The following is a 21,877-nucleotide window of genomic DNA, read 5'->3' as shown; positions in this document are numbered from 1 at the left end:
GCTGCAGCCTGGCTGGGGGCTTGAGAGGGACCGGGGGGGTTGTCTGAGGGGGGCCGGGGGTTGTCTGAGGGGAGCCTCAGGCCCCCCGGCTCCCCTCAGACAACCCCCGGCCCCCTCAGCCAGGAGAGGTGCCGTGTGAGGTGAGACGGCTGCTCCGAGGGAGATGTACCATCTCAACACCACATATCAGCACAGATACAGGTAATTATGTGGGAAAACCCCTAATTATCTGCTTAGCGTTTTGACAACTCAACACCTCCCACAACTAAAGACCTGCTTAGAGAGAGACATGCTTTCCCTGAGATGCAGCTGAAATATTCCAAAAACGATGCATGAAAAGCAGAAGGAAGCATCCCTCCATTCAGTAAGTCTCACAAAGTCAAGTTTTTTGGGACCGGTATGGTCACATCTCTCATACGGTGAAGAAAATGAACCCAGACAGCAGCCCGGTAGCCTGATTCCCTTAAGGTGATTTTTAGAACAGAAATGGGCTTGCTGCCTTGCTGCTCCTGGAAGCATCTCTTTCGGAGAGACTGAATGTGGTACAACATAAAAGGCAGCAATGTTTCCTGGGTTAAAGCATTGGTTTTTTTAATGACCTACTCCATTACCATTCGAGCAGATGGGTATTAGTATGCGCAGCTGGGGATCTGTTTTTACACTTCTGCATGTGTTTTGGGGCACGCTTCTGGGCTGGGAGAGAGGTAAATCAGAACTCCAGTTAGAGACTCAAACTGTCTCTCATGGAGCATTAGGTTACCTTTATTACTGTAACGCTTTTTCATAGAGCTTGAAATTCAGTATCTTTGATGCTTTCCTAAGTGAGGGAAAGAATTATTACGAAAAAGGCATAGTAACATTCTTTACTACGCTGTTTTCTGTGCTACCCAATGCATTTAATTGCCCTGACTCTGTTGGTGATTATGATTTTCCTACCTGAAATATTTTCAATAAATAATAGTTTGTATCTTCACGTTCTGTGGTGTGCTGTTTTCTTTCTTTCCATTGGGGTAGCCGATGCAAATGTAGTTCTTTTCTTTTTTCCTTTCCTTCCCAGAAACTCTGTGCGGTTTCTGTTTTGTCCCTTCTGCAGCTTGCTTTATTCCTTTATGTTGCTTGTTAACAAATTCTTTATTACAAATACTGAAGTACCTCAAGAGAAATGGGCCGTGTTTTGAGTGAAAATGTAAGACAAAGACAGCCGTATTGGGTCAAGCCAAGAGCTCATCTAGCCCAGTATCCTTTGACAGTGCCTTTGCTTTGCAAAGACTATGAGAACAAGGCAAGAATAAGTGATGCTTCTCAGGAGTGCTCTCACAGCTTCCCGCCATGTACAGCTCCCTGATTTCCTGAGACGGCAGAGGTACTTTCTGGGTTGTTAGTAAACTTTCAGTAGATTTCTGTTCCGCAGTTTCCCCATAAGCCCATGTCAGGCACAGGCAAGGCTCTGAACACTATTTAATTTTTATATATTTTTTTGTGACTGTACTCCTACCCTAGTCTAATGATTGTTTTCCTGTGATACACTATGTTTTGTTCCAGACAGAAGTACAAACATGTTCTTTTCCCATCCCTTCTTTTGATGTTATTTAGCTTTCTGTCTTCATCCTCAGAGAGTCTGTGTAACTTGTGTGGCAGTTTCATCCAGGACTTGTATTAGGAAAAAAATAAAAGTTTGTTCTCATTCATACTAGAAGATGGTAGATACCATTCATACTAGAAGATGGTAAAGTTTTAGTAAATTCAATTTCAGTAAGTTCAGCATCCAAGAGAAAGTGTGCAGCTATGCAGTTTGCTTTTTTTTTTACTTCAGTTTTAATTGAAACTGTCAATAACTTATGCAGCAAATTAAGTTTCTTTTATCTAATTTAGAGACCAAGCTGCTCCTCTGCACCTGGGTTATATTCTATACAGAAAGGTTAACTTGAGATTAATTTGACATCTCTCCTAGTTTTACAATGCACTGCTTTACTTAACATCATATCTGCAGTCACACAGCTGCTTATTAGAGGGTAATGGCATTTTTCATATATTTTAAAGGGGAAAGTGTTTATACATTTTTGCAGAGGGAGCAGGCTAATTTTTTCCTTACTGGGACACTTGCCATGTTTGTCTGCAGTATTTTCTGTTTAGCTGGAAGAAACCAAGATCCAGTCTTTCCTCATTTACCCTTACCGTGATGACAGCTCCAGTGTTACTTTTCAAATGAAATACAAAGCATGATTCCCCTTAGCTGACACTGGAGGGGTCTGAGCAGTGCCAATTGTTTCCTGATGCTATCAGTTTGCTGCACGCACTTCATTTCTCACAGCAGCACTCTGGAGGTAGAACGAGTGGCTGAGGACATGATGGGAGTGGAGGAAGCGCAGGCTGTGGAAGGGCAAGCAGCAAGATGAAGCAGGGATTGCTGGTGAGAAAAGCTTTGGTGCAGGCTGTGTAACAGAGGGTGGGGAGGGAGGAGGCTAGGGGCCGGCTTCTCCAACTCATGGCATTAGTGTTACTCATGTGCTGCAGCTATCCCTGTTCAAGGAGAGAAGGTAAAACTACCCTGCACAGAGCTTTCACGCTTACTGTTTGGGTACCTTAGGTTTTGTGGGCGTTCAGCAGCTTAGTTGAGAGGTAAGTGCTTAAAAAGAGGTAAAAGCTGGTAAAAGAGATAAATCTGGATCTTTGTCACTTGTGCTGGAAAAGCCTGTAATCCCCTGATGCCTCGGTACTGAGCTGTGAGGCTCCGACCCTATCCTTGACTTTCTATGTACTTCCTTTTCCCTCTTATGTTCTCCTCCTTTTCCTGCTTTCTCGGTCAGCATTGCTGTGAGTGATACGGTTGTTTCCTTCCTCCCAAGTGCAACAAAGAGGCTGTGAGTAGGCAAGACCCCAAGGGTCAGTACGGCAAGGGCAGAGAACCTGTATCACAAAGCAGGGACCATTCCATGGAGATTTCCTAAATTGCTGCAGAGATTATGTTGCTGTAATTTGCTGTTGATCAAACATGACTCTGAATTTACAAAGCATTTTGACTTGGGGAAAGTAAAAGCTCAAATGCTGAACTGGTCCAGGTCAGGGCTGCGGGGATGTTCTCAAATACGTTCAAACACAGGCATTTGCTGCTTCCACAGCATTTAGAAAATGTATTTCTTTTAAGCCCTGATTTTATGGGGCCCTTAAAAGTGCATCCTCTAACAGCTGGGCTTCAAGATAGGCTCTGCTTATTTGCTTCAGACTTTCTAGTGATAGTAAAACCAAAACTCTACAGCATGTAACATCTGAACAAAATGAACAACAGTGAGTGATCTAGCTTGAGTGTGTTGTATATATTCTAGTTAGTTTGAGTGTGGTGCATGTAGGTTTCGTCCTTCTGTATCTGTCTACCTCTGATCCTAGTTAACTTGGTCCAGATTCAAAGAAGATGGTGGTGATGTAAGTTACGTGTTAATAAACCTCTCTCACTCTTCCCTTCTCTGTTCTACTTTAGCAAATTGTACTTTATGGCAAATTTCCCAACTTTAAGACTGTGTGGCAGTTTGCATCACACTAACGTCACATCTGACTTGGACCCTTTAGAGATGGAAATGAGGGTTGTTTCAGGCAGCTGGTCTAAACAGCATTCTGATCTTTTCATTTTCTTACCATCTTTTTTCATACTTCAAATGCTTGCTTAGAGGCCAGTTATTCCTAATTTGTTTTATATTTGAAGACTATTTCTATATCCTTTGTATACAGCAGACCTCACTGGCTCATAATCACTAACAGATGACTGTAATATAATACAATGAATTTGGACAAACTTCAGTTTACATTGTTTTGCAACTTTTCCCGTTCTAACCTCAGCATCTTGCTGCAGTTAAAAACAAGCTGTGTTACTTGATTTTAAGTGAATTGTTTATGGCTTTTCCCCCCTGCTATCAATAATTATGGCTTGATTTTATTCCAGATAATTACTCACAAGAGTTTATTTTCTGTGTAATTGGTCTCCAAATTTTTTTGCTGGATAAATCAAGCTTTGGATAGGTGATCTTTTAATGCATTGCTGGGCTGACCTTGCCTGCCATTAAGCATAGGCATAAAAATATGTATGTTGTTTTAGTGTGGCTCGCTTTTTTTCAGGGAAATTTGGTTTTGAAAGCTTCTGGCTACTCTTAAATCTTTCTGGTTATGGACAGGGTTCTTTTTAAAAGGCAAACTTATATGTTCAGCACCAGTGGCAACAGATGCTGTTCTTGCACATTTAGGTGACAGAATTTTCCCAATGGATTTTATAGATGTGACCCAACACAGACTGTGTTTCCTGCAGGTGTTAGTACTCAAAATGCATGGTATGATGCATTTTTACAAAAGAGCAGGCTACATTAAAGCCAAAATGAAGTCTCTTAACATTTTGAGTGAGTGTACAGTAGGTGAGTTTTCTAAAAACCTGTGTATCCTATGTGTCAGTTGGCCTATGGGGAAGTCTGCTGTTTAGCTGTAATAGTTCCATAAGGAACTAACAGAAAAATAAACAAAAGAGAGAAAGCAGTTGAAGCCAATAAATATTCACTGTGAGGTGAATTACCTTCAAGGCCTTTGACGTGGTCTCCTGTTAAACTTATGGGATGGAGGAAATGGAGAACAGTGAAAGGACTTGAAAGCCATCACTTAAATGCAAGTTATTTGGGTCAGTACAGGAGTAACCCTATTAGAGTCTTCCCTTCCTTTGTACAGCTCTTACAGCCATGCTGACTCTCCAGAGGTGTTTGGACAGCGCTCCAGATCTCCAAAAGATGGGGTCTAAAATGAAGCCTCTAAAGCACTGTTTATATTAATTGCATCCCACGTGGATCTAAGTCATCACCCCTCAACCCACATAAACCATCTTAACTTGTTTGAGGGTAAAGTTTACTCAAGCTGATAGCAATAGAAATCCCCTTGAAATACCAGCTTTTTTTTTTTTGGATACTGGTTTCATAAAGATTCAGTGTATGTCACTGTTAAATAACTATTGCAACAGAACAATAATTTTTGAAGTGTTTAGTTGCACAATGTTTAAACAAGGCATTAAATATTTGCACACTAAGGGAAGGACGGCTCAGTTAGTGCTTTAAGTAAGGTGAGGACAAATGAGTGAATTCTTATATAAATTCCACAACATTGTATCACAAACTATCTTCCTTGCAAGGTGACATGTTTGAAAGGATCCATCAGAAGCAACAATTGAGAGGAAACATTTTCCATGGCTTGCTCACTGTGTCCTCTCATTTACCCTCTCTTTTGTGACCGCTGTTCTCTCTGTCCTTTGCAGAGACTGTTTCCAAGGTTCTGCTCTCCCCAGGGGCCATGGATGCTGAGCTCTAAGGTCCCTGGCTCCTATGATTGAAAGCCATAACAGGGAAAACACTGGTAGAAGCACAGCTAGGGCCAGTCCCACGCTGTCACTGCTGAACAGACCATTCTGAGCAGACAGACCTAAAAGATGATCCTGATATTTTTTTCTGCTCCCCCCCCCCCCCCCCCCCCAATTTATGACACCTCTCAGACAAAAGATGATACACACTCAAAAAGTATTCCTTATTGAAGGGTTTTCTTTATTAGCTAGGGATGTTATTTAGGCTGGAAAATAGGTAGAATTTATTGTTAATTCTTTGGTAAGACAAAGTTTTGTCGCAGGGAGACAGTTCAGAGATTAAATTGATTTATGTGTGGCATTTTATCTTCACCTACTGAATTTTGTACTTGCTTTTTCTTAAGATTTGCTCGAAGTTAAATATTATAATCTGTTTTTATGTTAGTAGATATATTACCCAGTTTGCAGCTTACACTGATAAGTCAGTATGGTAACAAATTGCAGGTCACTGATTTTAGCCTTCTGCAGGGTTTCCTGTAACACCAGATGACACAGTCCCAAGGCAGACTGACCACCTTGATAGCAACAAAGGCAGGTTACTTTACCGTAGCTTCTAAACTACCTCAGAGAACAAATCAAAATCCATATTATGATTCCCACTCCCCCATTGTGAGGTTCATATTTGGTTATTGCAGATATTACTTATGTGCCTTAACAAACTGGAGTTAGGTTTTTACCCTGAGCATTAGATGAATATGGACTAAAATTGATAGAGCAACTGTCTCCAGTTCTTTAAGTAATTCATATATTTATTATCTCCTTTATATACCAACGGATGGTTTGTTTTCTCAGCATGTCTCTCATTGGTCAATGACAGTTTTCTTATCATTGCTCCATGTCATGATAATCTCATTTTCTCAGTTCTGATTAGGAAGAATTCCTTCTTCTTCCTTTTCTGCATCACCGTATGTTCCCAGAACTTCTGAGAAAACGATTTTTTTTTCTTGCTTAGTCATACTGTTTTGACAAATACGTACTTGTTTCCTCACGTAAATGAATAAGAACTATTGCGTTTATTTCTTCATCTTGTGTAGAGGGCTTAATCAGCAGGATGATGGTGGAGTCAAAATGAAAATCTCTCTGTTAGGTTAAAGGATTAAAGGAAAAATGGAGAAATAACATTGCTTACAAAGCACAGACTTTAGTGTGGCCAACGTGGTACTTCTCATGAGCATTATAGTCACTGAAAAACTGTTTATACTGAAAAAAATCCAAGTGACAACCGAAAGCTATGATCTCAGCGGTGGCTTTGATCCTGTAATGACTGACTAAAAGACTTTCAGCCGTTCAAAGCTCAAGGAAAAAACAGTTTGTGAAGAACAGTAGAGGAGCACTAAACAGTAATTTTCAGTGACATTAATTCCAGTTGGAGAGACTACAAGGAGAAAGTTCTTCAACTTTCATTGCCATTAAATCTAAGTGAATTTGTGTAATCTGGCAAACCTCCACTGCCACAAGCTGAATGCTGCACAACTGCATCGTGCTACAAGGGGTGGGTGGGGCTGGTGAACTCACCACTTGTGCCATCAGCTCTCACTACATGCCATTGTAAAAAAGGGCTTTATGACATCGTAAAAATGGATTTTATGCATTTGGTCAAAAATGCTGGCATAAATGGGCATTACCATTTGGTGGTTTTCTTTTATGTTAAAAGTTTCTATAAGAAACAGAGCAAATGAAAATGGGAAACGTTTAGTGTCATGTATAGTCTAAACAGTAGTTTTGGTCTGGGAAAATAAGCCTTTGGTATATTCAAACATTCAATATGTTTTATCAGATTATTTTTTTTTTTAAATTTACACCCTGGTCTCAACTTTTACACATCAGCAGGTTGATAGAGCAAGACCTAAGAATGTTACGGATTTTTACTGATGTTTTAATAATGGGGAATGTGATATTAAATCAGTTTCGGTGGAACTGACTGGCATATTAGTACGGATCAGGAGATATTTATGTGCAGCTCCAGCACAAACCACAGACCCGAGTTTTTTTGTTTGGTTGTTGTTGGGTTTGGGTTTTTTCATATCTAGATCCACACATAAAGGCACTGAGCACTCACCAGCTTTCTCCTGCAATTTGTAGAACATAATATTGTTTACCTGGTGACCAGCCTTTCCAGCACTGTTATCACCAGAAAAAAACATCTAACTCATTAGCTAAGCTTCTTCTGACAGGGACAATGTGATCTGGGAAATTGTTCTGCCTTTTCGCTAAATGAAACTGAAATGTCAGGGATTTGGTTTGATACCCTCCCCAGTATTTAAGAAAATGCAATTTATGGCAGAACCCAGATTAATATTTTCTATTTTACAGATGCAAATTTGACATTTTCTGTTGGAAGATCTCTGGTTCTCCTGTTGACACTAATACATTAGCAATGAAAGCCTGGGATAGGGCAAGTTCTGATCGGAAGTTGTATGTGATGCATCAAACAAAACTGTATGCCATTTTCCTCTTTTGGGGGAGTTGCTTTTTAATGTCAGACTGTCTGTACTGAATCAAGGTTAGAAGGAGATGTGGAGCTTGGGTTACAATATAAAACTATGTTCAGGATGGTTTGGCTAATTTTTTTTAAAGGAAAAATCCTACATTTACAGTTGTGGAATTTTATTCTTCCCGATATCAGTGGTTTAGGCATTGTTATAACGAGCTGAAATATTTGTATCAACGTCTCGGATGAAATTATTTACTGGCAGTTTAAAAACTTGATGCTATAATCTTCTATTAGGCAGCACTGGGTTTCAGATCTGTAATATGTTCACAAATGAAACATATTGCTAGATGTATTTGAAGCAAAAAAATGTATGTATTGACAGAGGTGTAACACATGATTGAAGTATTGCTGTGAATATTGCGGCTAAGATTTCCTTCCTGAATCCCTGATCACATCCACCCTTTCCTTTTGAAAGACTTCTTAACTGGGGGTAGTATTCCAGTCATGGTCTTGTCCAAAAAAATCTAGATTTAAGGGAAATTACTGCATGAAGGAAAAAGGAGAAATTTTACTTTTTTTTTTCTGTGTAAGATATGATGATTATTGAAGTTTCCTATGCAGATAGCTCAAACCTATATTGACATTTTGTTTTGACTTTTTAAAAATAGTCCTGGCTGACCTTGCTTCCAAATGCAAATGTGAAAAACAATAGCAGGGGGGTGAATGCTGAGCATATTTAAAGCACAATAATGGGAAATGCTCCTGTTGCCACTGGGTCCTTTTCCTTCCCCTGGGAAAACCTATGGCTTGTCCCCACCACTGCACTACTGGCCTCTGGTTCCGTGAGCCTCTACAATAACTGTTATCTGTATTAAAACCACATATATTCTAGTGGTAACATTTTAAGGACACAATGAAATCTCACAACAGCAAGGCTAAGATAGGCTTTCTTAATGCATTCATAGGTCACTGCTTATGACGCAGGTGCACTCATTTTTAACGGCAGGTTTCTCTCAGCAGCATCTTCCAGTCTAATTTCTAATGAAAGCTTGGTTAAATACTGCTAATGCTCACTTTGAATAAAACCACTGCTGATAGTATAGTTCTTGGATTTTTCCTCATGTTTTTGGGAAATGAGATCAGGTTCAAGAAGTCTGCTATATATTGGCTTCTATATGATACTAGATCAATTTTAATTTTAATAACTGGTCTTTTGTACTGTCCTGAGTTAAAGTGAAAGTGTTTTCCAAAGTAACTTGATGTAGCACAGTCATGATTTAAATTGAGAAGCTGAATACAAGTGCTTTTATTGCTCTGGATTCTGTGTGTTCTGCTACACCATAGGCTAGAGGCTTTCTTCAGAAGGTTAAACATATATTTTTAACTGTTATAACTTTGCCATAATGCACAAACTGCAGACGGAGATGGAGAAAATAAAGTACTTTCATAGCAGCTGAGCATTTTCAGCAGTCGGTGCTTGACCCTGTGCAGATTGCAAGTTTGCACAGATAAAGCATGGGCAAGGCAAAATGCGTTAATGGACAGAGGAGAAGGCAGGGGATTTTATAAAGCACTTGCAAGAGTGATGTAGTTTTGCTTGGTAATGCATCACTGGAGACAGCAAAAGCAGGGAGGACGGTACTTTTAACCCATGTTTTCCTCATGGGCATAAATGCAATCCCTATTTTGCACTCTGAACATTTGTCAGTGCAGAAGACTACAGATTTAACCTCATATTGCTCATGCAGAGCTTTCATTCAGCCTTCTAGGTGGAGTCCAGTGTAATTATGTGGTTTTGTAGTATTAAATCGGTGAAGTGTGTGACCTGGATAAAAAAAACCCAAAGGCTCAGTTGTGCAAGTGCCTTGTGAATGCTGGCACTGCTCAGGGGCCTGGTTGTAGTGGCAGGGTGGATTCTCAAACCTGCATGTGTTTTACCATAACTGAGGAATTAGGAACAAAAAGGCACAAAGAAACACACTACATACAAAGGTGGAAGTAAACACCTCTAGCCAGTTTTCACAAGTGACGTTACAAACTAGGTGCCCTTACTAACTTTGGTGTAGACAAAAAATATTTTTCTGTATGCAACCTTGAAATTATAAAGAGAAACAAGATCTACTGGAATAGGTTAGTTTTTGCTGAGATTATAGAGGTGTTATGATTTAGGTATTTACCTTTAATGATTTTTTTTTTTTTTTTAGCCTTCTGGATGCTAATAAGCAACTCTGCATATTTGTAGTGAATGCAGAATTTTAGAAGGAGCAGAGCAAATTTGACTTAGGCATAAAAACTCATTTCTTAACATGGAAGGGGTTTTGATATTAATATTTCCCTTATGAAGGCAGCTTATTGATTGAACGAGGAAATGCTTGGCAATCCCACTGAAAAAGTCACAAGCACCTGCTCTTAACTCAAACAGATTTTTGGCAGGAATGGTCTAACTGCTCATGGTAAGTTGTAGAAAACATTTTCTTATACAAATAACAAAGGTACCTGAAAATAGAATACCATATCATGAAATGACATCACTGAAATTAAAGTTTACATAAGCTACAGAAGGTAACAGAAATCTGCTCTTATATATATATATATAAAAAAAAAAAGAAATGGTGGAAGATCAATGCCAAGAATCACAGCCATTGGGATGGGAATGCACCTGGAGAAGTCATGTAGTCAATCTCTCACTGACTGACTCTCCTGAGAATAAAGTTTACTGTTTAACACAGGAAAAGCCATGGTTTTGTCAAGTTAAAAGTTATAAAAACCTTCACTCATGATACAGCACCTGACCTTGGCCCACAGTTTGTGTGATTCTGGCGTGATCTGCATATGGGTGTTTGTGCATGTTTGTAAACATATATATATGGATATACCAGATACTACAGGTACTGTCAAGTCTGTAGGCAGCCATGGCTGTTTATATTCTTTGTTAGACACTGTACAATTATACCTGCCAATACGATTCCTCCCTGCTTTGTTCATGAGGTTTGTGATGTGAGGATTTTGTGTGACAATGTCCTGTTCTAAAAGCCCACTTTCAACCATGGGGTCATCAGAGAGCTTGAGAAGGGAATGCAAAGCAGTGAAAACAAAGGTACAATCTAACCTGTCGAGATATTTAGAATCCATCTTCAATATTAGCTGATAATACTTTCCACTAGTTTTTGAAATATTAGGGAAACAAATTGTTTTCCCTTCAGTTATTTTTGCTGTGTTTCCCTCTGCCAGCAAAGTGAAGAGGGAGCATGAATTTTGGACAGTCTTGCTGATGCTTTAAGCAATTCAGGTTTCCCCAATCAACCTGTTTTATTAAATAAAAACAGAGACTTGAAAAAGATGTTGGATGTTTTTGCATTTTTCTGAAGCAGGCTGTGGTAGAATTTTCTCAGACTAAAACAAAGTTCTGTTTATGAAGCCAGCATACATCCAGGGTCTGAAGCAGCTTTGCAGGTGTTGATCAGGAAAGGAATTGCAGTCCTTAACTCTTTGGTTTTACCCCTGTTTTTTCTTGCTTATCCCTTAGCTGAGAGATGATGAGAACAACCAGCAGCGCCTCAGATAAGAGCACAGGAGCATCTGACAAGCCCTAGGAGTGAGCTGCTGTTTGAGAGCTGGACTTCTGATGAACCATTGTTGAGCTCCGTGGCTTGTCCTAAGACAAAAGATTGCTGTGGCAGATGTTAATAGTAAGAATACAAAATAAATCTTGAAGGAGGAGCATATCTTAGTCTAACAATGCCTGGTTGCTAAATCTATTTGCTGAGTACTGGGTAAATGCACACATAAGTGAGGCAAGCATTGCAACAGCACACAGATATTCTTACAGATTCAACACATTGTGTTGCATCAGCATGGTTGTCTGTTTACTGCCGGGCGCTGTTTCTTTTCTTACAGAGCCCCTGCCCAAACTCTGACTATGCCAGTTGCTGCGTACATCAAGCTTGGGGTGGTATGGTTGGAGGCTGAAACGTGTTGGAGACTTCAGCGAAAGGTCCCCGTTAGCCCCTGGAGAGCCAATTATGACATTTGGAGTCCGTTTATTTTTCTGTTGACTTCCTTGAAGATGTGTTATGAGCAGTGATTCATCCACCAGTTCTTCCAAGTCCCGTGGGACCTGTGAAAGCATTGTTAAAATTGCTGTGTTTCTTTTCCATTTCCTGTGAAGCACTTGCTGTTGGGGACAGGTTGCTGGGCTACAAGGCACTGCTGGACGCCTTCCACAGCCACTATCAAAATGTTATCTGCTGGGTGTAACGTCCATGACAATCCCCCTGAAAATCCCAGCCTTTCAGTTTTGTAGGAAAATTACCTTTCCTATGGAGGACACAGGGTGTGAGGCTGGCTGTGGGAAGTATTCCCAGGGAATAAAGGCTGGGAGTGTACTGAGAGCAGCATTGCTCTTTCACGTGTCAGAATAAAAAAACATAAAATTTTGTTCTTGCTTGTTGAGCAGAAAGTGCAGTAAAATGGGAGCCAGGGCTAGGGAAAACTGGAGTAGAAGCTGCAGCGATGTTGGGACAGCTAGGGATGGAGGCAGGAGGGTCCTTTATGAAAGATCCATGTAAGAAGTCACACTTGAGTGAGAGCTTATATTGAAGTGCTTTGTTTTGCTGTTATTTGCATTCATGAAAAAGCAAAGTCTGGAAAGCGTGGAAGCCTAAACTCAGAGGCTCTGTTTTCTGCTAGAGCCTCTTTTGTAGAGTCCTCCTCGGGTTATTGTTATGAGTGCAGGGTTCCTGGCTTTGCTTTCTTTTTCTGTGGGGCAAAGTAGTTTTCAGCAGCCAGTAAGTAATGTTCATGTCACCTGCATCCAGGCTGTACCCAAGTGCTGTGTGTCATGCATGTCTTGCCTAAAGCACTGCTGCTGCCCAGGGATTGGTATTGCATCCCACCCCTCACGCTGGGGATTTTTTATGCTGTAGCTCTGCCCAGGCTGATGTGCTTCCTAGTAATTACCAAATTAGCAGTCTCGTAGTGGTAATAACCACCAACGTAATTTTATTTTGGGCCAGTTATTCACAAGGCTTACCGCAGACAGGGATCTCAGAGTGCTGGAAATGTTTTTCACTTTGTCAGTCAAAATATTTTGGCATGTGTAATACTTTTAATGACTTTAATGGATCTGTTCGAGCATACTAATATATCGACAAGAATTTGATCAATGCCTAGCAAGAAAAGCAGAGCTGGGCATAGTAATAGGCAGCCTTTAAAGAAAGAGAAAATTTGGAAATGTAGATTCTAGGCAAAAATTTATATGAAGATGAAGAACTATGATTAGCTTGCAGTGTGACTTTGGTACATGTGAACTGACTTCAGAAAATGAGATTTTTGACTCCGAAGTGCTGCAGATTTTGGACACCTGACTGTCATAGCTATGTTTTTGCTCAGTGTGAATAGTTGTGATGTTTGTTCATTAAATCATCTTAATCTAATCAAATATCTTACTCAGACTTGCAGTCACACTGAGGTGCCTTTCAGGGTCCAGGACTGAATTGTTGGAGAAAAATGTAATCTTTGGGAAGTATATACACGCTACTTTGGGCTGAGAAATGACCAAGGACAATGTCACCTCTTATGAAATCTAATGACATCAAAAACATCATTGCAAAATGTTCCTTTTTTTTTTTTTTTTTTTGCAAAAAAACCCACCTATATGATCCTGACTCCCATGCAGCACAGAAAAGCCATCCAAAATAACAGTCGTTATCAGTGCTTGGAAAGACTCCAAGGGACGCATTCCCCAAAGAAATTAAGAGTCAGTCCTTGTTCACCAGCGGGTTATATGTAAATTGGACAGCAGGGCATTTAATTGGAGATCTTGGAGTCTAAGTCTGCCCCAAAGCACTTATTGTTTGGAGTGTAACTATAAGCTGGAAGGAGTGTGATTTCATGCAGTTTGCCAAGGGAAGCAAACACTCCAGATCTTGTGTGGGGGCCAGGATGGGATGTTATTACTTGGCGTCACTCGCAAAAGCAGGATTTTTATCTGATCCCTTTCCTGACTTCAGTTTTCTCTTTCCATTTTACATTCCCTATAATTTTACAAAGCAGTACGCTTGGCATTTGTTGTTAGATGTTAGATATTTGAAATAAAAGTGTCGCAGCAGTTCACTGTCTTGTATTTTATTTGAATGCTTTGTGGTTGTGGATCTCATTGTAGGTATATCGCATGAACTGACTGCTCAAGTTTCCAGAAAAAAAATTTGCATTTTCTTTCCAGATAAAAGAAGAAAACTTCTTTTTTTTTTTTTTTTTCTTCTCTTCAATTTCTTCTAGACTAAGACTTCATCTAATGGTTACCATGCAGACCCTGGGCTAGATCTGTGTGAGCAAGGCGCTGGATGTGCGAGGGAACTCTCTGAACAGAGAGCTGGTGCCCATCCAAGCTCTGTGCAGGTGCAGAGCATGCAGGCAGGGCAGGAGAGGAAGCTGAAGCTGTTACTCATGGAACATGCAGCCACTTACACACGGAGTGCCTGAGACTGAAGGAATTCCAGCAGCTCGGGATAGGTGAAGCCAGTACAAGGCCCTTCTGAGCCTTCCCTCCTAGGCCGATGGGGACCACTGAGGATGTTCAAAGGACCAAGAAGAGTGCCCAGAAGCTTCCCATCCAGGCTGTGCCGTGTCATCTCTTCTCTGAAGGTTAGCTTTCTTTTCATCCCTGTGCGCTGTTTAAAAAAAGCAAACAACTTGTTACAGCTTGGAAGAGTATCCGCAATGTCTGAACAGTGTGTAACCAAAACAGAGTCTGCAGGAGATGTCCACAGCCAGTTCAGCTTAGTGCAATTTGCCTTACTCATTCAAGTGAAATCATGGTTTATATGTCCAGTTACAGTAACATAGAAATTACAATTATTGGGAATTTTGTTCCTGGTAGAAGCAGGGAGAAGCAAGGTTGCAGCCTTCCAAGGTCACTGGGATCTGTTTCTTGTTGTGTTGCCCTACTGCTGGGGTTAAGATATGGATGTAATTTAGGATTAGTGGAAGAATTTAATATATAAATAAAAAAAAGTTGTAAGTGAAAGGTTACACAAGCATAGCATAATTTCCAATAAGAACCATCCCAGAACTTTGCTTCACCCATTTGCTTATGCTCAAATAAGGTTATTTTCAAAGAAGTCGTTCTTTTCCTCCTTTCCAAAAAGAACCACCCAGAGCCCAGAACACGTGTGCTTTGCTGTGGGTAGCTCTGACTCAGGCTGCAACCAGCCGACAGGTACAGCATGGTTCTTCCTCCCTGCCCAAGTCAAGGAAGGAAACCTTGCTTGGCTGCGGGGTGAGGAGCGTGTGCCCTCCCAGCTCAGCCCCGAGCTCGGACAGTGCCGGGGATGTTCCCTGGCTCTGGGTGCCCGGCAGTTCCCAAGCTCCAGCCAGGCAGGAGGGAGAGAGGGACCGTGACTTTCCGCCAGCGGGTGTACAGGAGCTATGGTGTTTGCTTGGCTTTGGGGCTGTGGCGTTTGCTTCTTCGGACAGTTATATGCATATGAACTCACGTCTCCAGTGTAGAACAAGAGTATTTAAAAACTTCAGACAGAAAGATATACAGATTTTACTTACCATCTATGGACATGCACATAACAAGATAGCAGTATATGCAAAGCATACAGTATATGCAATGAAGGGATGCATGCATGCCACTAAATCATCCTCTCTATCTGTCCCTGTGCCATAGAAAGGAATCCTGTAGGCCTCATAAGAAACAAAAGGTCTTAACACAAGGTAAAATTTTCCAAACTGAAAAAGCTAGAATGACCTTTCACTGAAACTCTGGCCTAGGGACAATGTTAACTTTAATACACATTTACTCAGTATTGGTTATCTCTGTGTACAGCACTCATGATATGCCTCTAGTGCAGGAAATTTTAGTGTAATATTTCAGTTAGTCACCCATATAACTTGTATTTATTCACTTGTCATTTATGTGGAAGAACATGAATCTACTTGATTTTTTTTCTGATGCTATGAATAATATTTATGAAGTTGTTTGTACTTCAAAACCACAAGGTGGTGAACTCAGAGATATAAAAATGCAAAGAATTGTAATCTCTAAGGAATGAAAATGTGAAATCAAGTGTTGAGCAAGATGCTTCTAAAGGAAACAATATATTTTCTGAATTATATTACAAGTTATTTTCTTGCTATGCACAATAATTTTTCATTCACTCTTTGAAGGAAAGTAAAAAAGAAAATCATGCATTTCATCCCCATCTCCAGCCCCTTACTTTACAAATGCTTAGGCAGAATACCTTGTCCTCATTTTATTTTTGATTATTGGTTTGTGAAATTTTTTCCTCTCTTCTCCAGACAGATAAACTGCTAGTTTCCAGTTCTTTGCCAATGAGGAAAGCATTATGCTTAACCCCCACCTTCTCTTTTTTTTCTTCTAAATGAGAGCTTTTAGTGATATTTTTTTTTCCCCATGGTGTCACGTTCTTGGGGTCGTGAAACAGGGCAGAGCCTCATATTCTCAGAGATAAAGCTAGGTATGTGGAGATGACTCCAAATTATTGGAATGGTACTGATTTGGCATTTCTTGGTTTTATTTTGAAATGTCTCAATCAAGTAAGAACATTTAACATAACCATGTCAACTACGGGTATAGAATATATATATATATATTTAGAAACTAATAGGTAAAACTACGTCATGTCATCTTGATTAGTTGCTGCTTTTTGTGGACAATCATGCAAGACCACTGAATCTTGAGAATTCCTGCAGTGGATGAAATATCCACTGGTGCTGTGCCACCTGCTAAAAGTGCTGCAGCTAGGATAAGAATTCATGTAAATGCTGGAGCAATGGAACAAAGAGGAAGTGACCATAAATCAGAAAACTGAAAACTGATGGCAGGGTGTCTCCTGGAATAACAATTGCTGGATAAGACTGTGTGTAAAGCGGGGCAATAGTTATCAGGGCGTTGTCAGGAAAGAGCTCATGCTCTGAAGCAGGTTGTACGGAGACAAACGGGACCTCAAGCAGAAATGGGAGAGATGTTTTAAACAAACACTCATACAGGTGAAAAGTGGAAAGCAGTTCCTCAATTCGGGGCCTAGGAGAGATGGCAAGAAGCGAATTGCACAAAGGTGAGGAGGTTCATTTGCAAGGAAAGGAAAGTGGGTGATCAGGTGTATTGGCAAAGGAATTAATCACAAAGTTCAGGGAATGATGGTGCCACTGAATAAAATCTGTTTGCTTGGAAAGTTCTGCTCAAGTCTGGGCTGCAGCCGAGAGAGAGAAGGAAAGAAAAACCGCCCACCTTACCCATGCCTTGGAAACTCTCCAGAAAAGTTCAATGACTTGAGGGCGGAGGAAATGCCTGATGAGGAACTGCTTGATGTGCATAAAATACTCAGCCTTGGGGGGGGTGGGGCAGGCCGGGGGGTGAGCTTGACAGGAGATCTGCTTTTGGAATACAAGTAGCTAAGGGAGATAAATACAGAGCTAGGTGGGGACACCATGAGGCTTTATGCTGCAGTTTGAAAGAGGAGGTTCTTGTCAGATACTTAGAATGTATGACAGCCTGTTAGCCAAATTTTTGGGTGGTAGTAATACACAACAATTTAAGAACAGAATGATACCTATGCGGTGAACTATGCACGTTCTGTATTTACAGAGCTCTTAAAGGTACACTGCAAGGGCTGCAATGGAGTTGGTGGGAACTGATTTTTCTCCCATCTGTTTCTGTGTTTCTATATGCTTTCATTTCAAAAGAATGAAAAGTCCAGCCCTAGTGATGGTGCCTTTGCACCGCTTTCACTTGGTCTTCAGACAGAGGGAGGGAAACAAAGCCCTTGTCAAGGGTGTGAACTTCCTTCATTCCCAGGGCAGCTGGGCCAGCGTGTCGCACCAACTGTTGAGCATTTGATTCAGAATCAAAGCTTCCTTCTGAAACTGCTGGTCTTTGTTATAAAATGCTTCATGTCCATCCCACTGAAAGGAACAGTAGAGTTTTAAAAAATGTTACGAGAACGCGTCCTTCCAATGATGAACTCTCCAGTAAATGCTTCAGTTCAGTGTCGCTCAGGCATCTGTGGTTCAGTATTTCAATCAAGTAACCTGGAGATTTTTAAAACTTAGCACTGTTAACGTATGATGCTACTGTGGTGAGAGACAGGAATATGTGTATGCTGAGGAAAACATTTGTAGGCACAAAGGGAAAATTGTACATTGAGTGAGGCAGAAGCGTTATCTAGTAATTCAACTATTGCCCAAAAGCCAAAAGTTCTGAATTCCCCTCTCACCCAGCTCTAGACACTTTATTATTTGGCTCTAGACCCATACATATGTGCTGAGCAGCCTCTGATAATTTTTTTTTCCCCTTAGAAGGCTTGTTAGACATAATAGCTGGTTCCAAAGTGAAAAATATTTTGAATTTCTCTAGGTTATGTTTAGAAAAGCAACCAGATGAGAGAGCTGAATTAAGCTATGGAGTACACATGCAGTGCCCTCCCGCAGGCTGCTTGAAATGGCACAGCTCTGCTGACTCCTGGCTCCACCGGGATGCACAGGGAAACCGGGAAATGATCTATCAGAGCAATGCAATAAAGCAACCAGACCCAGCAGCTGAGAAATGGGCTGGCTTCAAAAATTACACCTGTGCAGATGAACTTGTGGAAAACAGCAGAAAAACTATGCAGAAATGGTGATTTCTGAGGGAAGGTGATAGTTCCAGAGGCCTCAACATGACCTGGCAATGTGCGCTTTTAGCCCAGAAAGCCAAACACATCGTGGGCTACATTAAAAGTAGCGTGGCCAGCAGGTAGAGGGAGGTGATTTGGTGATTCTTCCCCTCTGCTCTGCTCTGGTGAGACCCCCTGCAGCCCTGCGTCCAGCTCTGCCCCCAGCATAAGGAGGACACGGAGCTGCTGGGGCGAGCCCAGAGGAGCCCAGGAAGATGCTCGGAGGGCTGAAGCCCCTCTGGTGTGCGACAGGCTGAGGGTTGGGGTTGTCCAGCCTGGAGAAGGGAAGGCTCCGGGGACACCTTAGAGCAGCTTCCAGTGCCTGAAGGGGCTGACAAGAAAGCTGGAGGGGGGCTGCGTACAGGGGTGTGAGTGACAGGACAAAGGGGAATGGCTTTCAGCTGAAGGAGGGGACATTGAGACTAGATATTAGGAAGAAATTTTTACATTGAGGGTAGCAAGAAATTCAGGTTAAAGGAAGAAATTCTGTGCTGTGGGGGTGGGAGGCACTGGCCCAGGCTGCCCAGAGCAGCTGTGGGTGCCCCGTCCCTGGCAGGGCTCAAGGCCAGGCTGGACGGGGCTCTGGGCAACCTGGGCTGGGGGGAGGTGGCCCTGCCCGGGGCAGGGGGCTGGAGCTAGGTGGGCTTTAAGGGCCCTGCCAACACAAACTGTTTTGTGATTCCATGATCCTTTTATAGGGAGAAGCTATTACATATGTGTGCTGTGGCCACCACACTCAGAGTTACACCACTCAGCAATGCTTTGGCCCATGTGTCCTCGCTGGAAGTCAGGTACCAGCATCTGCTGGGGTTTCTGCTGGCCCCTGGGGCTCAGGCAGTGAGGCAGTCCCACGGTCAGTGCCTCTCGCTTTGGTACATTAGCACCTGCAGAAGTGCAGGCACTGAGCACCCACCTCTTTATGAAGGGGCAGTGTGGACAACAAGAGGAGCGGGTCCCCAGGGGTCGAAAGTGAGCACTTAGGGCAACGTGGTCCAGAAAGGAAACGGCACGTGAAGGTTTAGAGGTCTCCTGCATTGTATTATTTCAAATGACAGCCTGTTCACAGGAAGTTAAAGTAAATTAGTAAGTATTTCAGCAATGTGCTCCAATTCCTTTTTTTTTCTTTTTTTTTTTTTTTACATCCTGCTGTGTCAAAGTACCCAGACAGTAATACTAAAAGAAAGCCTCCTGTAAGTACTGGTTTGGCTGAGAAGCTACACATCGTTAATGATGCTCTTACACTCTCACTGCAGGTATTTTTTTGTAATTACCTGAGCAGATTCAACTATCAGAGATACAGCCTGGTGCCCACTTGCCTTAGGGAACAGCTAGGGGCTTTAAGTAATTTTGGGAAATACGAAGAGGAGCAATCTTTCTTGATGAGAGCACTTGGAAAAGAAAGCAATAAACACACAACGCTCAGTGCCATGGTCTGTTGTCTGACTCAGCTGAGAGGGGAGGAGGTGTTTGCTTTGGCGGAGTATCCTTTCAAACCTCAAGAGGTTCCTTAGGCCAAGATCTTTGGTGTCAGATAGATTTATGGTGCAAAAATGCTTCCTTAGCCTTTTCCCAGCTGTTTACAGAAATCAGACGTGTCTTAGGGAGATTGTACACAAGTCCAATAATATTTGAGTGAGACAGGGAATGTGTGATACAGGACACAGAGAGCTTTACAATAACACATTCCTCACCTCATGAGGTGATTAAAACACATGTTTGCATGCCTGTGTGTGACAGATTTTCATAATAGGTTGCTAATGCATCTTGGAGGCAAAGCACAAGATTTTTCTTTCAAAGAATAGATAATAGTCTAATGATGGTGAAGTAAATTTAATCATGTTAAATGCGGTTCCTGCTTCTTTGCAATTTTGTCATATTTTGAAGCATCTTCACTGAAGACAGTAATAACTTAGAAGAACTAAACTCTGAAAGCTAATCGTTGTTTCACGTGAGTATTTACTATCCAGTGTTCAGTGGACTTGATTGATCTGGGCAATGCAAAAAGGTGAGGCCACAAGCACACGAATTTTATAGCACCTATAAAGTACTGTATACAGTTTTTGCTCAATTTTATGCTGTTAAACTAAGCATTTGGTATCATATGGCACTTTAAGTACTTTGATTTATGCTAAGACAGAAATTGCATCTGTAATAAACATTCTAAAGTATGAGTTTAAGAGCCATCTACTGTATTTATTTGTGACATAAACACTCACCTGCAATGCATTTGAGAATCATCTTAGACTTAACTCACACTGCACATTACAGCCATTAAGTTTCAGGCACAGCAAGGTCATATCCAAGGTGAAGACGGAAGTGGCTGGGAAGAAAGAGGTGGCATGGCAAATATTTTGAAATAGCAAATGGAAAAATATTCTTTTTCTCCTGTTAAATATTCCAGATACGTGGCAGTAATTTCTTACTTTACTATAGAGAGTCCTATGTTATACCGATCTAGATAAAGTACAAATCCAGTCTTTTTAATATGAAATATTTAAGCACACAGCCATGAAAATAAAATGAAAACCCCACTGACATCTTTGAAATTAAGTATAATAAAACTGCATGTGTTTCAGGTTTTTGAAAACTCCCCCATGTATGAAAGAGAGCACAGAAACCCTTTGTTGTACAGGAACCTGCCAAGGCTGTGCTCCATGTGAGGACTCCTCCCAACATTACATTTGCTGTTTTGGTATTGAATAGATTATGCTCAGTGGAACCTGCTTGAAAGTAACATAAAGTACTAATTTTAAAATGATTTAGGTATCTTTTAGCTTAAACAGCTTCCATCTTTGCATATATTTGTATGATAGTAATAGAGTGTTGGAAAGCGGCAATCATGTAATTGATACTATCAGGAAAGAATGACAAAGCTTCATTGGCAGAGTGAGACGTTAACAGTCATGTCTTTATTTCTCAGAAAATCATAGAATAAGTGAATTCAGATGGATCTCTGGTCTCCCAAGAGCAGGCAGTAGAGAGGACAAGAAAAAGCAAAACACATTACAAAGTCTTGAAGTTTTCAGGGTAACACAGCTCATTTGGGTAAGGACTTAAATAGAAAAGACATTTATATTTACTATTTAAATAGATTAATTATTAATTATATATATTATATAAATTAAATAAAAATATATTTTTAAAATATTTAAACTAAAGAAAAGGATTCTTTAGTTTAAATAAAAAAATTAGAGAGAGATTACTAAACAGTATTCAACCTCTGAGGTCGTATGTGGTGACCTAGCCTTGTCTCACTGATTTTACAGGAATACGGAGGAGACACTGTCTTTTCATGTTTGTTACATATTTATGGAACAGTGGCACACTGAGTTTCTTACAGTAAGGAACACCTGGACTGTAGTGCTACAGAGATTTACATAA

The 21,877-nt window shown here is 41.0% G+C and overlaps 1 long non-coding RNA gene across 3 annotated transcripts; it reads left to right on the top strand.

Moving 5' to 3' along the window:
* Positions 1-22: 22 nt before the first annotated feature.
* Positions 23-21,554, top strand: LOC114016102 (uncharacterized). Of its 3 annotated transcripts, XR_008734378.1 has the most exons (4): positions 23-2,410; positions 11,341-11,503; positions 14,094-21,152; positions 21,417-21,554. It is a non-coding gene; the product is annotated as an uncharacterized LOC114016102 (long non-coding RNA). The 3 variants fall into 3 exon arrangements; XR_008734377.1 differs by having other exon boundaries at positions 14,094-21,554; XR_008734376.1 differs by lacking the exons at positions 14,094-21,152; positions 21,417-21,554 and having other exon boundaries at positions 11,341-12,597.
* Positions 21,555-21,877: the final 323 nt, after the last annotated feature.

Source organism: Falco cherrug, chromosome 11 (assembly GCF_023634085.1).
Source record: "Falco cherrug isolate bFalChe1 chromosome 11, bFalChe1.pri, whole genome shotgun sequence".
NCBI classification, from domain to species: domain Eukaryota; kingdom Metazoa; phylum Chordata; class Aves; order Falconiformes; family Falconidae; genus Falco; species Falco cherrug.
Note: the sequence above shows the minus strand (reverse complement) of the source record. Positions and strands in the feature narration are given on the sequence as shown.